The following is a 13,803-nucleotide window of genomic DNA, read 5'->3' as shown; positions in this document are numbered from 1 at the left end:
AGTAGTGTTCCTCAAAAAGATTGTCATCTTCCCTCCAGGGATTCCCATTTCAGTTTCCAAAGCATCTCCGCAACACTTGCATGTTGTTCAAACCCTCTGGTAACAAATCTGGCAGCCCGTCTCTGAATTGCTTCAATGTCATCCTTGAATCTGACCGGGTGTGGATCCCAAACACTTGAGAGTGCTTGAGAATAGGTCACAGTATAGTCCTAAAATTCCCCCAAAAGAACTGAAGTTGACCATTTGCCATCTCTATGATAATCCTCACATGCTTGTTCCATTTAATATTGCTTTGCAACATTATGCCCAGGTGTTTAAACCATGTAACTGTTTCGAGGAGGACACTACTAATGCTGTATCTGAACATTATGGGTTTGTTTTCCCTACTTATCTACATTAACTTGCATTTGGAGCCAGCATCCATTCTTCACACCAACTAGAAGTTTTGTCTGTCATTTTTTATCATTGTGCAATCACTCATCTTCACACAGCAGCTGTACACTACGGCATCATCAGCTTGCTGCCCATCCTGTCTGTCAGATCATTTATGTATATAAAAAATAATAGTGTTTCTGTCACATTTCCGTGGGCCACTCCTGACGATACCCTTGCCTTGCTGTTGAGGACAACATACGGGGTTCTGTTGCTTAAGAAGTCTTAGTCACTGTCATATCTCTGAACATATTCTGCATGCTTGTACCTTTGTTAACAGTCTGCAGTGGGGCACCACGTCAGATGCATTTCAGAAATGTAGGAATATGGAATCTGCCTGTTGTCCTTCATTCAGAGTTTGCAGTACATGATGTGAGAAAAGGGAATTTATTGCATTCAAACTCGGAATATATTCTAGAATGCTGTAGCAAACTCATGTTAAGGATATTGGTCTGTGATTTTGCAGGTCTGGTGTTTTACCCTTCTTATATACAGATTTAAAAAGGGAAATGGAGAGGTTAAAGTTAGATATAGTGGGAATTAGTGAAGTTCGGTGCCAGGAGGAACAAGACTTCTGGTCAGGTGACTACAGGGTTATAAACACAAAATCAAATAGGGGTAATGCAGGAGTAGGTTTAATAATGAATAGGAAAATAGGAATGCGAGTAAGCTACTACAAACAGCATAGTGAACGCATTATTGTGGCCAAGATAGATACGAAGCCCACACCTACTACATTAGTACAAGTTTATATGCCAACTAGCTCTGCAGATGATGAAGAAATTGAAGAAATGTATGATGAAATAAAAGAAATTATTCAGATAGTGAAGGGAGACGAAAATTTAATAGTCATGGGTGACTGGAATTCGAGTGTAGGAAAAGGGAGAGAAGGAAACGTAGTAGGTGAATATGGATTGGGGCTAAGAAATGAAAGAGGAAGCCGCCTGGTAGAATTTTGCACAGAGCACAACATAATCATAGCTAACACTTGGTTTAAGAATCATGAAAGAAGGTTGTATACATGGAAGAACCCTGGAGATACTAAAAGGTATCAGATAGATTATATAATGCTAAGACAGAGATTTAGGAACCAGGTTTTAAATTGTAAGACATTTCCAGGGGCAGATGTGGACTCTGACCACAATCTATTGGTTATGACCTGTAGATTAAAACTGAAGAAACTGCAAAAAGGTGGGAATTTAAGGAGATGGGACCTGGATAAACTGAAAGAACCAGAGGTTGTACAGAGTTTCAGGGAGAGCATAAGGGAACAATTGACAGAAATGGGGGAAAGAAATACAGTAGAAGAAGAATGGGTAGCTTTGAGGGATGAAGTAGTGAAGGCAGCAGAGGATCAAGTAGGTAAAAGGACGAGGGCTAGTAGAAATCCTTAGGTAACAGAAGAAATATTGAATTTAATTGATGAAAGGTAAAATATAAAAATGCAGTAAATGAAGCAGGCCAAAAGGAATACAAATGTCTCAAAAATGATATCAACAGGAAGTGCAAAATGGCTAAGCAGGGATGGCTAGAGGACAAATGTAAGGATGTAGAGGCTTATCTCACTAGGGGTAAGATAGATACTGCCTACAGGAAAATTAAAGAGACCTTTGGAGATAAGAGAACCACTTGTATGAATATGAAGAGCTCAGATGGAAACCCAGTTCTAAGCAAAGAAGGGAAAGCAGAAAGGTGGAAGGAGTATATAGAGGGTCTATACAAGGGCGATGTACTTGAGGACAATATTATGGAAATGGAAGAGTATGTAGATGAAGATGAAATGGGAGATACAATACTGCGTGAAGAGTTTGACAGAGCACTGAAAGACCTGAGTCGAAACAAGGCCCCGGGAGTAGACAACATTCCATTGGAACTACTGACGGCCTTGGGAGAGCCAGTCCTGACAAAACTCTACCATCTGGTGAGCAAGATGTATGAAACAGGCGAAATACCCTCAGACTTCAAGAAGAATATAATAATTCCAATCCCAAAGAAAGCAGATGTTGACAGATGTGAAAATTACCGAACAATCAGTTTAATAAGCCACAGCTGCAAAGTACTAACGCGAATTCTTTACAGACGAATGGAAAAACTGGTAGAAGCCGACCTCGGGGAAGATCAGTTTGGATTCTGTAGAAACACTGGAACACGTGAGGCAATACTGACCTTACGACTTATCTTAGAAGAAAGATTAAGGAAAGGCAAACCTACGTTTCTAGCATTTGTAGACTTAGAGAAAGCTTTTGACAATGTTGACTGGAATACTCTCTTTCAAATTCTGAAGGTGGCAGGGGTAAAATACAAGGAGCGAAAGGCTATTTGCAATTTGTACAGAAACCAGATATAAGAGTCGAGGGGCATGAATGGAAAGCAGTGGTTGGGAAGGGAGTGAGACAGGGTTGTAGCCTCTCCCTGATGTTATTCAATCTGTATATTGAGCAAGCAGTAAAGGAAACAAAAGAAAAATTCGGAGTAGGTATGAAAATCCATGGAGAAGAAATAAAAACTTTGAGGTTCGCCGATGACATTGTAATTCTGTCAGAGACAGCAAAGGACTTGGAAGAGCAGTTGAATGGAATGGACAGTGTCTTGAAAGGAGGATATAAGATGAACATCAACAAAAGCAAAACGAGGATAATGGAATGTAGTCGAATTAAGTCGGGTGATGCTGAGGGAATTAGATTAGGAAATGAGACACTTAAAGTAGTAAAGGAGTTTTGCAATTTGGGGAGCAAAATAACTGATGATGTTCGAAGTAGAGAGGATATAAAATGTAGACTGGCAATGGCAAGGAAAGCCGTTTCTGAAGAAGAAACATTTGTTAACATCGAGTATAGATTTAAGTGTCAGGAAGTCATTTATGAAAGTATTTGTATGGAGTGTAGCCATGTATGGAAGTGAAACATGGACGACAAATAGTTTGGACAAGAAGAGAATAGAAGCTTTCGAAATGTGGTGCTACAGAAGAATGCTGAAGATTAGATGGGTAGATCACATAACTAATGAGGAAGTATTGAATAGGATTGGGGAGAAGAGAAGTTTGTGGCACAACTTGACCAGAAGAAGGGATCGGTTGGTAGGACATGTTCTGAGGCATCAAGGGATCACCAATTTAGTACTGGAGGGCAGCGTGGAGGGTAAAAATCATAGAGGGAGACCAAGAGATGAATACACTAAGCAGATTCAGAAGGATGTAGGTTGCAGTAGGTACTGGGAGATGAAGAGGCTTGCACAGGATAGAGTAGCATGGAGAGCTGCAATAAACCAGTCTCAGGACTGAAGACCACAACAACAACAACAACAACAACAACATATACAGGAGTCATCTGCACTTTTTTCCATTTGCTTAGGACTTTGTGCTGGGTGAGAGATTTACGATGTAAACTAAGGGGCCAATGCCATAGAGTACCCTTTGTTAAATCCAATTGGGATTCCATCCAGATCTGGCGGCTTATTTTTTTTCACCTCTTTCAGTTGTTTCTCAACACCAGGGATGCTTATTACAATGTCATCCATACAGGAGTGTGTGCAATGGTCAAATGACAATATGTTCTTATAATTCTCACGTGTGAATGATTTCTTAAATGTGGAATTTAAAACTTTGGCTTTTGTTTTCTCATCTTCAACTACCACACCAGACTGGTGAGTATAAGTGACTGGATGGCAACCTTAGACCCACTTATTGACCAGGATTTTTTTGGATTCTCTGCCAGATCCTTTGCTAAGGTGTGATGGTGCTAGTTGTTGTATGCTTTGCATCTAGACCTTTTGACAGGTGCATGACTCTGTGCTAACCTTTGCGTGTCATCATTTGTGTGTTCTCTTGTGAACCCAGAGTGCAACGGCATCTGCTTCCTCAGAATCTTCCTAATGCCATTGTTAAACCACAGTGGATCTTTTCCATCCTTTATCCAATTACTAGGTGCATAACTCTCCAGACCATGATCTAGAATCTGCTTAAACTTTGCCCATAATCCCTCTATGTCCATCATCCTAGAACTAAATGATTCCAGTTAGTTGTATAAGTGAGATGCTATCAACTGCTTGTCTGCTGTTTCTAGCAGAAACTCTCTTGTAGACTTCTTGACTGATTTATCAACTTCCATAATCATAGTTGCTATGATGTCATGATCATTAATCCTCATCTCTATACTGACACCATCGATAAGGTCCAGCCTGTGTGTAGCTACAGGGCCTAAGATATTTCCATTGCATGTGGGCTAACTGCGTGAGACAGTTTTTGGAAAACATCTTCAAAAGTACTTTGCAAGACTTGCTGTCTGCACTCCCCTGCAATGAACCCATAGATGTACCAATCTATACTCAGTTGGTTAAAGTCACCTCCAACTACAGTTGCTTGATTTGGGTATCTACACCCTACCAACCATAGACATTCTGTGAATGCCTATAGAAATGTCACAGCAAACTTGAGTGGCCATTAAAAACTTCCAACAGTTAACATGGTTTCACCTTGACCTGTTATATGCGACCATATAACTTCACTGTCACATTCTGTTTCAACTCAATTGAGACAATATTTTTGTCAACTGCATGAACACTCCCTCTCGTATGGCTTGTAACGTCAAATCTGTCCTGTAGATAAACATTCCATGGCTCGCTAAATATCTCGGAGCTTTCTGTTTTGGGTTTTAGCTAACTCGTCTCCAACTCTCCAATTCTGATGACTAACTACATGTTTCTAACTACTTCTCTGTCTTCACCGTTCTCCGATGACTGACTCTTTCTGGATACTCCACTTTGGAGTTTAGTTTCACTTTCCCCTCCAACTCCACCAGTCCTTGGCATCACATAGCTTCGAAATCTTACTGGCTACATGGTGTGTTACTCTTCAGATATCTTACAGAGGATGAGTGGAGGGTTTGTGAAGCTGTTCCCTAAAGGCACAGGACTGCATCCTAAGCCTTTAATTGGATAAATGATGTAGCATCTCTCCCATCACAAGCTCTGTTTGTCTTCCTGTTGCAGTGCTCTCTCTCTCTCTGTCTTTTGTTCTTTCTTTCTTTCTGTCTTTCATTCTTTCATTCTTGCCTGTCTGCAGCTCATAGTCTAGTGGCTAGCTTTATTACCTCTGGATCACGGGGTCCCAGGCTCAATGCCCGGTTGGGTTGGAGATTTTCGCTGTCCAGGAATTGGGTGTTTGTGTTGTCCTCATCATTCCATCATCATTCATGAAAATGACTAAATTGAACTGTGTACAGATTAGGAATTTGTATGGGCACTGATGACCGTGCAGTTGAGCGTCCCACAAACCAATCGTCGTTCTTGCTCCCCTGGTTTCTAAGACCCACTCGGCTATATTACTGATTTTTTATCATATGAGGACTGCCTTCATTAATTCTATTTCCATATGTACCCATTATCATTTGAGGAGTCCCTTCATAAATTCTGTCACATAACTTTTTGTGTTATTGTCTAGCCCTTGCTTCATTATGTCTGTCACCCAACTTGTCTGTCACCCTATCTGTGTCTGTTTCTGCTGTGTTCCAGTTCTGTCTTTACTCTCAATATTATTTTGTAGTTAACTGCAGTGTTGCTTACAAGCAAGTATGTTTGCGTGGCTGTCCTCCACAGCAAGCACAGAAATATTGGTTTTGTAAATAGAAACTGCCTTTTCTTGCTGCACTGTAATTTATTTGTCCCAGACGTGATTCGCCTTTTTTTAATCAAGGCTCTTCAGTGAGATTTGGAATGATACAGCTGCTCAGAAAATGTTCATAAAATACAAAATCAGATCTGTATAATCTGCAAAATAAGAGGTAAATTATGAGTTATTTAAGACACATTGGCAGCTTGCAAACACCATTAATAATTTGACAGTTTTCTCCCATCTGGTCAACAAGGTTGAAAGGCACACAAAAACAGCTGCCCAAAGAATGGAAACAGTTCATAGAAGAAAGATTAGTGAAATCAAAAATCTCCGGACATACATTTAAAAAGTAAAGAAATACAACTGTTGGAGAAAGGACTAAAATACAATATAAATGCAGAAATAGAGGAAGTTTACATAGAAAATCTAATTACAGAAGCAGAAAGTGTAGTGACAAGGGAAGATAGGAATGAAAACAGCAGTGTCAATATTGGACTAATTAGAAAAGTAGTGAACCAACAAATCCCTGATGTAATAACCAATATGAAAACACGACAATACAAAATCAACAAAAGCATAGAAGCTGCAACACTCAGAAAACTTAGGGAAAAACTTCAAAATAAAAATGTTATCATTTCGAAAGCAGACAAGGGGAACACAATAGTACTTACAGACAAAGAACAATACAATGAAAAACCACAAGACTTCCTCTCACAAATAACATTGCAAAATTAAAATCAGACCCAACAGACAGATTCCAGACAAAAGTAAAAAAAAAAAAAAAAAAAAAAAAAAAACACACTGAAAAATATAGTCGTAGTGAATAACACAGATAAAAGATTAATCCCACTGCACCTATCCTCTGAAGCCAACCAAAGATCCACAAACTGCATCTTCCTGTGAGGCCAATGGTGGATTTCAGAAAACCCCCCACTTACAGGCTTGCAGGACATGTTAAAATTACTGTCTGAAAATTTCAAAGTACAAGAAGATAAAACCATTAAAATACTACACAGCTAATACAACAAATAAGATATAAAAATCCCAAATACAGCAACACTCATTTGATGTAGAAAACATGTATTCCAACATACCAGTACCAGAAATTATAGAAATCATAGAAAACTTGTAGTCAACTCTCTTGTGAACAGATTAATGAAACACATGACTGAAGCTCATAACAGATCAAAATTACTTCCAGTTCAGTAATGAATTTTATTTACAAGAGGATGGATCACCAATGAGGTCCCCAGTTTCAGGAGCCTTAGCAAATGTTTTCACACTGAAGAGCCAAAGAAACTGGTACACCTGCCTAATATCGTGTAGGACCCCCTTGAGCACACAGAAGTGCCGTAACATGACATGGCATGGACTCAACTAATGTCTGAAGTAGTGCTGCAGTGAATTGGCACCATGAATCCTGCAAGGCTGTCCATAAATCCATAAGAGTACGAGGGGGTGGCAGTGTCTTCTGCACAGCACATTGTGAGGCACCCTAGATACGCTCAATAATGTTCCTGTCTGGGGAGTTTGGTAGCCGTTGGAAGTGTTTAAACCAAGAAGAAAGTTCCTGGAGCCACTCTGTAGCAATTCTGGACATGTGGGGTGTCACAGTGTCCTGCTGGAATTGCCCAAGTCCGTCAGAATGCACAATGGACATGAATGGATGCAGGTGATCAGACAGTAAGCTTACGTACGTATCACCTGGCCGAGTCGTATCTAAACAAATCAGGGCTGCCATATTACTCCAACTGCACACACCCCACATTACAGAGCCTCCACCAGCTTGAACAGTTCCCTGCTGACATGCATGGTCTATGGATTAATGAGGTTGTCTCCATACCCGTACATGTCCATCCATTCAATACAATTTGAAATGAGGCTCATACAACCAGGCAACATGTTTCCAGTCATCACAGTCCAATGTCGGTGTTGACGGACCCAGGCGAGGCATAAAGCTTTGTGTCATGCAGTCATCAAGGGTGTACGAGTGGATCTCCAGCTCCAAAAACCCATATCAATGATGTTCCGTTTAATGGTTCACACACTGACACTTGTTGATGGCTCAGCATTAAAATCTGCAGCAATTTGTGGAAGGGTTGCACTTCTGTCACACTGAACGATTCTCTTCAGTCATCGTTGGTCCCATTCTTGCAGGTTCTTTTTATGGCGATGTGGTGTGCGTACTGTAAGACCTTCAGTACACACACCATCAGATCAAAAGGCAGAGCCTGTTTTTAAGGCCTGAGAATTCTGTGACAAGCAGTTTATGAATGTTTACTCAGTGCTTAGAATACAGCAGGGAGGAGGTTTGGGGGCGGGGCCTGACAAGTGTTGATTGGATGACACAGTTACAGTTGCTTATAAAAAGGGGCCTCTGCTGCAGTCGCACTTTTTAGCAGGGCCGAAAAATGAAGATCAATAGTTTGTTTTTTGTTAGTAAATAAAAATTTGTGCTGTATAGGAAGATATGTAACTTCCTATTACCATGAATTATTGTAAGAATCTCTTTGTCGATCTGAGAATAATTTGGTCATATTCCAAAGTTTTTTATGTGAGTGTGATCAGGTGTTTCTCGTCATGTGGTGGCTTGTGCGAGAACGCTGCATTGGGTTGCACTGATTGCTGGTGTCAGGCACAACCCTAGCGTGAAAGTAGCTAGGCAGGATAGACAGAAGGCATCCTTTTAATTTAAGGAAAGCAGCTCAGAACGTTTGCATTTGATACCCTTTTTGTGTGGGGGTGTATATGCCATTTGAGCTACTTGGAGGAAGAATGTACTATAATAATTAATACTGATTGAAAATGACTTAAGTCCATTAATATTTCTAGGCTCAGTCACATTAATGATGGCTTCTGTATGGTCTGAAGTCAGTGTCAGATTGCTCTGGCTTAATATAGGGCCCATCTTCTTAATACTAGGCTTGAAAAATTTGCACTTGTCAAGCTGGCCCAATTTTCTGTAAGTGATTAAACAAATTGTACAGGCTCCTTAGGTACTTTTACTGGGACAATGATGTCATTTAGGTAATTTGCGCAATCAGAGGTAGTTTAGACAATCTCAAACTAGACGATTATACCAGTACATGGCAAACGGTGTATTTGGTATCATAATCTGCCATGATTGTGCAGCTAGAAATTATTGTAAATGAGAAGGAATCTGCAAGGATAATTTTAGAAAAATGTTGGCCCCAGCAAATTTTACCAGTAATTGCTCCATATAAATTATTGGTTACAAATCGGTGTGACATAGTATTACCTGTCATCTTGAAGTTGCCATATATTTTCATATTTGGCTATCAGAATTGAAAACCGTCAGTATCACTATCACTGACTATTGGAAATGGGCTTGATGACACCAGGTTCGTGGAGTCTGTAGAGTTCAGCCCTGGTGATGGCCTGGAAAGTGAACATAATTGAGCTTGCACGATAAAACTGGGCAATGAGGGAAATTTTAATGCACTATGATCCTTGGAAATGTTTATCACAACTAAAACCTAGTTGAAAGAGATGTCTGTACTTCTGCACAATTTTTTCAGGTCTTGAAAGGAATAACCGAAAGCACTAGATTAATCTGGTCATCAGTTGTGAACCTTTGTGTTGTAAAAGCATCTACACTAAAAGTGGTAGTTGGTACTGGTTCATTTACTATACTAGTATACACTTTACATATTGCATGCCTTCCTTGGGCATTCAACTGACGCCATAGTGCGATTGTGTGGCCACTGTTAATGGTTACCTGCTTTTGTGGCATCTGAAATATCAGGGAACCAACACAGTCATACACAGATCAGTAAGTGATACCGCTGCTCTTGTGTCTACCAGTATCTCCACTTGCTGGCAGCTGATGACCAGTGTAATTATCAGTAATCCAGAGCTCAACCAGTTGCAGGCACCTTTCTGACGGTGTATCGAGCCTTGGCATTGTGTGATATAGACTGCCATTGCTGGGCTCGTTCATTGGCTAGGCGGCTGGACGAGTTGCATCACGTACACACAGCTTTACAATGTGGACATTGGTACCAGCTGTGTTTATCATAGCACTCGTGGCATGATTTGGTAAAGTGTAATGTATTAGTATCTGCTAACAGCTATGGCCTGGAGTTGAGATGTCATAAGCTGTCAGTTTTGCTGGATACTGATGACAATCATTTGAATCTCTATCTGAAGCGCTATCGGAGATTGTGGTGAGTGCAGCCTAATCACGCATTGCCTGTATACCAAGTAACAATGACACGATTTGTGCTCGAACTACACAGATGGTGTTGTTGATGAAGTAACTTCAAATGGAGTGGCATTATGAAGCACTTATCTAAGGGAAGGATCACAGGGGCTGAGAGCCTTGGAATGTACTTTGATATTTGACCCAAGATGGATGGGCACACCCCATGTAAGTGATTCAGAATACATAGAAGCAAGGCACTTCGACTGTTTGTAGTCTGCGTGGGAGCAGGATGACCAGGTCATGGAAGTTGGAAGATGCCAATTTTCATCTCGGTATCCGTCAGTTGTTTCATTGTTTCTTGTTTTTCTGCAGATTTTAACTTGAGAATTCTAAGTAATTCCAGGCTATCTTTACAGATGCCTGAAGATTGAATCTCGTGATTACAAAATCCATCACAGTGTAATCTGAGCATCAGTATTAATGAGACAGGTGAAAGCAGTGGCATATACAGAAAAATCTCAAGAAGGGGGCGCTAAAATAACTTGAGCTACCTTTACTTTTACTGTAATAAAAAATAATCAACTCACATGCAAAGTTTAAGAAAGTTATATTTAAACTGATTATACACCTATACAAGACAACACCATCTTATGATATAAAAAAGTTAAAATTGTGGTTCTCTTCCTTAAATGATGAATTCTATGCACCTATTCTTCCTGGCAAATAGGTTAATTACATTGACAAATACGATGACGCGAACATGCGTGCTACATAGGAAAGTTCAACTACTCATAACTTGATTCAGTCAAGTCAACTGACAAAAGTAACGAACGAATAGCGTGCGGGTTGAATGGCGGGGGCGGCGCGGGTGGCAATGTGGGCGGCCCTGCAAGGGGGACGTGTGTGCCCCCCATATGTATCCACCAATGGGTGCCAGTTACCATGCCATTGATTTGGTTTGTTTATATGCCTCTTGAGGGATAAGTTATTATGGGGAAGGATGTATTTGGTCAGGAGTGTGTGGAATGAGATGAAATGGATGGAGTGAGAGGGGAGACGGTGAGAGGGGAGCAGGAGGCAGAACAGGCATAGCTCAACAGTGGCAAGGCCATTGGGATGGAAGATATTGAATAGGAAGATGGTGTCAACAATGACAAGGAGGGACCCAGGAGGCATTGGGGTGGTGATGGTTGAGAGGCAATGAAAGTAGAAGTTTATTTCCTTGATACGGGAAGCTGTGGTCTGTGTGATGGTTCGGAGATGTTGGAGATGAACAAGGGTTAAGATTCTTTCTGTGGGAACACAAACCAGCTACAACAGGGCATTTAGGGTGATGAGGTTTTGGATTCTGGGATGCATGTAGAATGTGAAGGTATGTGTGAGGGGTGGGTAGCTAGCATGAGAACAGAGATAGATTTGGGGGAGAGATTCCAGAATGAGCCAAGGTATTGGAGATCAATATGGACTTACGGGATAGGATCCCTGTGGCATGTCTTTCAAGTGGAAGAGTTGGACAGTTGACAGCTAGTTTCTGTCAGATAATCAGTGTTTTTCTTCACAACAGTGGTAGAACTTTTGTCTGCGGGAGGGGGGGGGGGGGGGAGTAGGTAATCAACTTAGGGCCTATTTTGAGCTTTTAGTTGGCTGCTCTTTCCTCTGCTGAGAGATTTGTGTGCTTTTTGTAATGATGTAGGTAAAGAGGGTGAGGCCATGTTGGAGGCGAGTAATTCCTGGAAGGTAACCAGGGGGATGTTGGTGGAAATGTGGGATGACCGATCGCCTTCTTGCCATTGAGTACTACCTCTCCCAATGTAATACAAATTTGAAACCCACCATCTCAATCCTAGCATACCTGATCAACAGTATGACTCATCCGTGAGTTCCTTCTGCATCAGGAGGATCCTTCTCACTGCAGCTGCAGTAGCCTACTGACAATAGCACATGTTCGTGTTGAGTACACCCTGCTGGCCGATCCGCAGCATGCTCTGTTTGCCTACCTCACTACCACAGATGCTTGCAGGTGATGTGACAGCCACCACCAAAGTGTTGCATTTCCTGATGGAGACCAGAGTTTATTTTAAACTATAATACTGATTTTATTCTAATTTGTAATATTCTTCCACTTCCAGTGTTAGGGGTGGTTGTGGGATGAGAGCCTTCCCATTTGGCGGGTACCCACCATGCAACCTCTCACCTTGTTGTGCCTTTAGACCCCCTTAGGCAAGATGTCACCTAGGTTATTTCTACTTTCTTTTACCTATCGTGTTACATCTACTGTCATGCCGTTTTAAAGTCTTTGACTTTCTCATATAATTTGAAAGCCAAGTCTCTCTTTATTTTTGCTTTTTACCCTTTTTGCATGTTCCTGTCATGATAAGGACTGACTTATGACCCAGTAGTTCAATCTCTTAAACTCATCATCATCATCACTCTAACCGGAATTACATTGCCTTTCAGGGGAAGATATGCAAACAAATCTGTGGCATGACCATTGGTACATGCAAGGCCCCTCATATGCCCATCTATGGGCAATGCGGAGGAAACTTGCATAGCCACCAAAGATCCTAAATCCTTTATCTGATTCAGGTTCATTGAGGGTATTTTTGTGGTCCATCTGTATCCAGTGCCACACACTCTGTTCTCATTTCTTCACGGCCTCAACACCTATCCTATCAATTATGTCTGGTCTTCCTTAGTCCATCGTGCCACCTCCTCGGAACCAACCTCATTCCCTCTGATGGGTCCAAAAAAACACATGTTCATACCAAATCCATCCACATTTCCTCAATTTAAATATGAAGTCTCCCTCCATTAAAAAATCTCTCCCATACAGTTTGGCCACCAACAAATGCATATCTGTAGTGACAAGTACAGGGTTGGACAAAAGTATGGAAACACTGTGAGGAATGTATGCTTGAACATAATGCAGATGCTAACAAAGCCTTTAGATTTCACTGGCCAGGAGCAGCATCTGTGTAATGTCCTCAATACATTGAAAGTGTAGTCTTGGTCCATTATGTCAGAGCTAAGTGTATTTTAATGTGGGCAAATTGTTGGTGCTTGTATGGTGACTGCTTCCGTAAACAAGAGCCCTGGAGTGTTAGGTGTTTCAAGAGGCACCATATCAAAGATTTATTATGTTTTTGGAGAAAGTGGAAAAGTGTCATTCATTAAATCGCAATTTGGATGCACGTGTGTATGTTGAATGATCGTGACAGTTGGTAAATTGAAGAGGATTGTGATGAAAAATCAGAAGACCATAGCTGCAAAAGTCACTGCAGAACTGAATGTCACACTCGCTAACCCTATCGGTACCAAAAACACACAAAAGACACAAGACATGGACTGTGGAAAAAAAAATCATTTGGTTGAGTGAGTCTTGTTTCACACTTTTGCAAATTTTGTCCGAGTTATGTGACCATTTTGGCTGATCAGGTCCATTCTATGGTGCAATGTTTGTTCTCCAATAGTGATGCTGTGTTCCAAGATGATAGGGCCCACATTCACACAGTTCGCATAATTCAGAACTGGTTTTGTTGGTACAAGTATGGATTATTGTATCTATCCTGGCCTCGACAGTTACCAGATCTCAGTACTA

General features: G+C 41.0%; 1 protein-coding gene across 2 annotated transcripts in view; it reads left to right on the top strand.

Moving 5' to 3' along the window:
* Positions 1–13,803, top strand: part of LOC126469740 (dual serine/threonine and tyrosine protein kinase-like) — a 339,571-nt gene that overhangs the window by 86,015 nt on the left and 239,753 nt on the right. The gene's annotated exons all lie outside the window — the stretch shown is intronic.

This window comes from Schistocerca serialis, chromosome 3, assembly GCF_023864345.2.
Source record: "Schistocerca serialis cubense isolate TAMUIC-IGC-003099 chromosome 3, iqSchSeri2.2, whole genome shotgun sequence".
NCBI classification, from domain to species: Eukaryota; Metazoa; Arthropoda; class Insecta; order Orthoptera; family Acrididae; genus Schistocerca; species Schistocerca serialis.
This window is presented reverse-complemented; position numbering and strand designations above follow the sequence as displayed.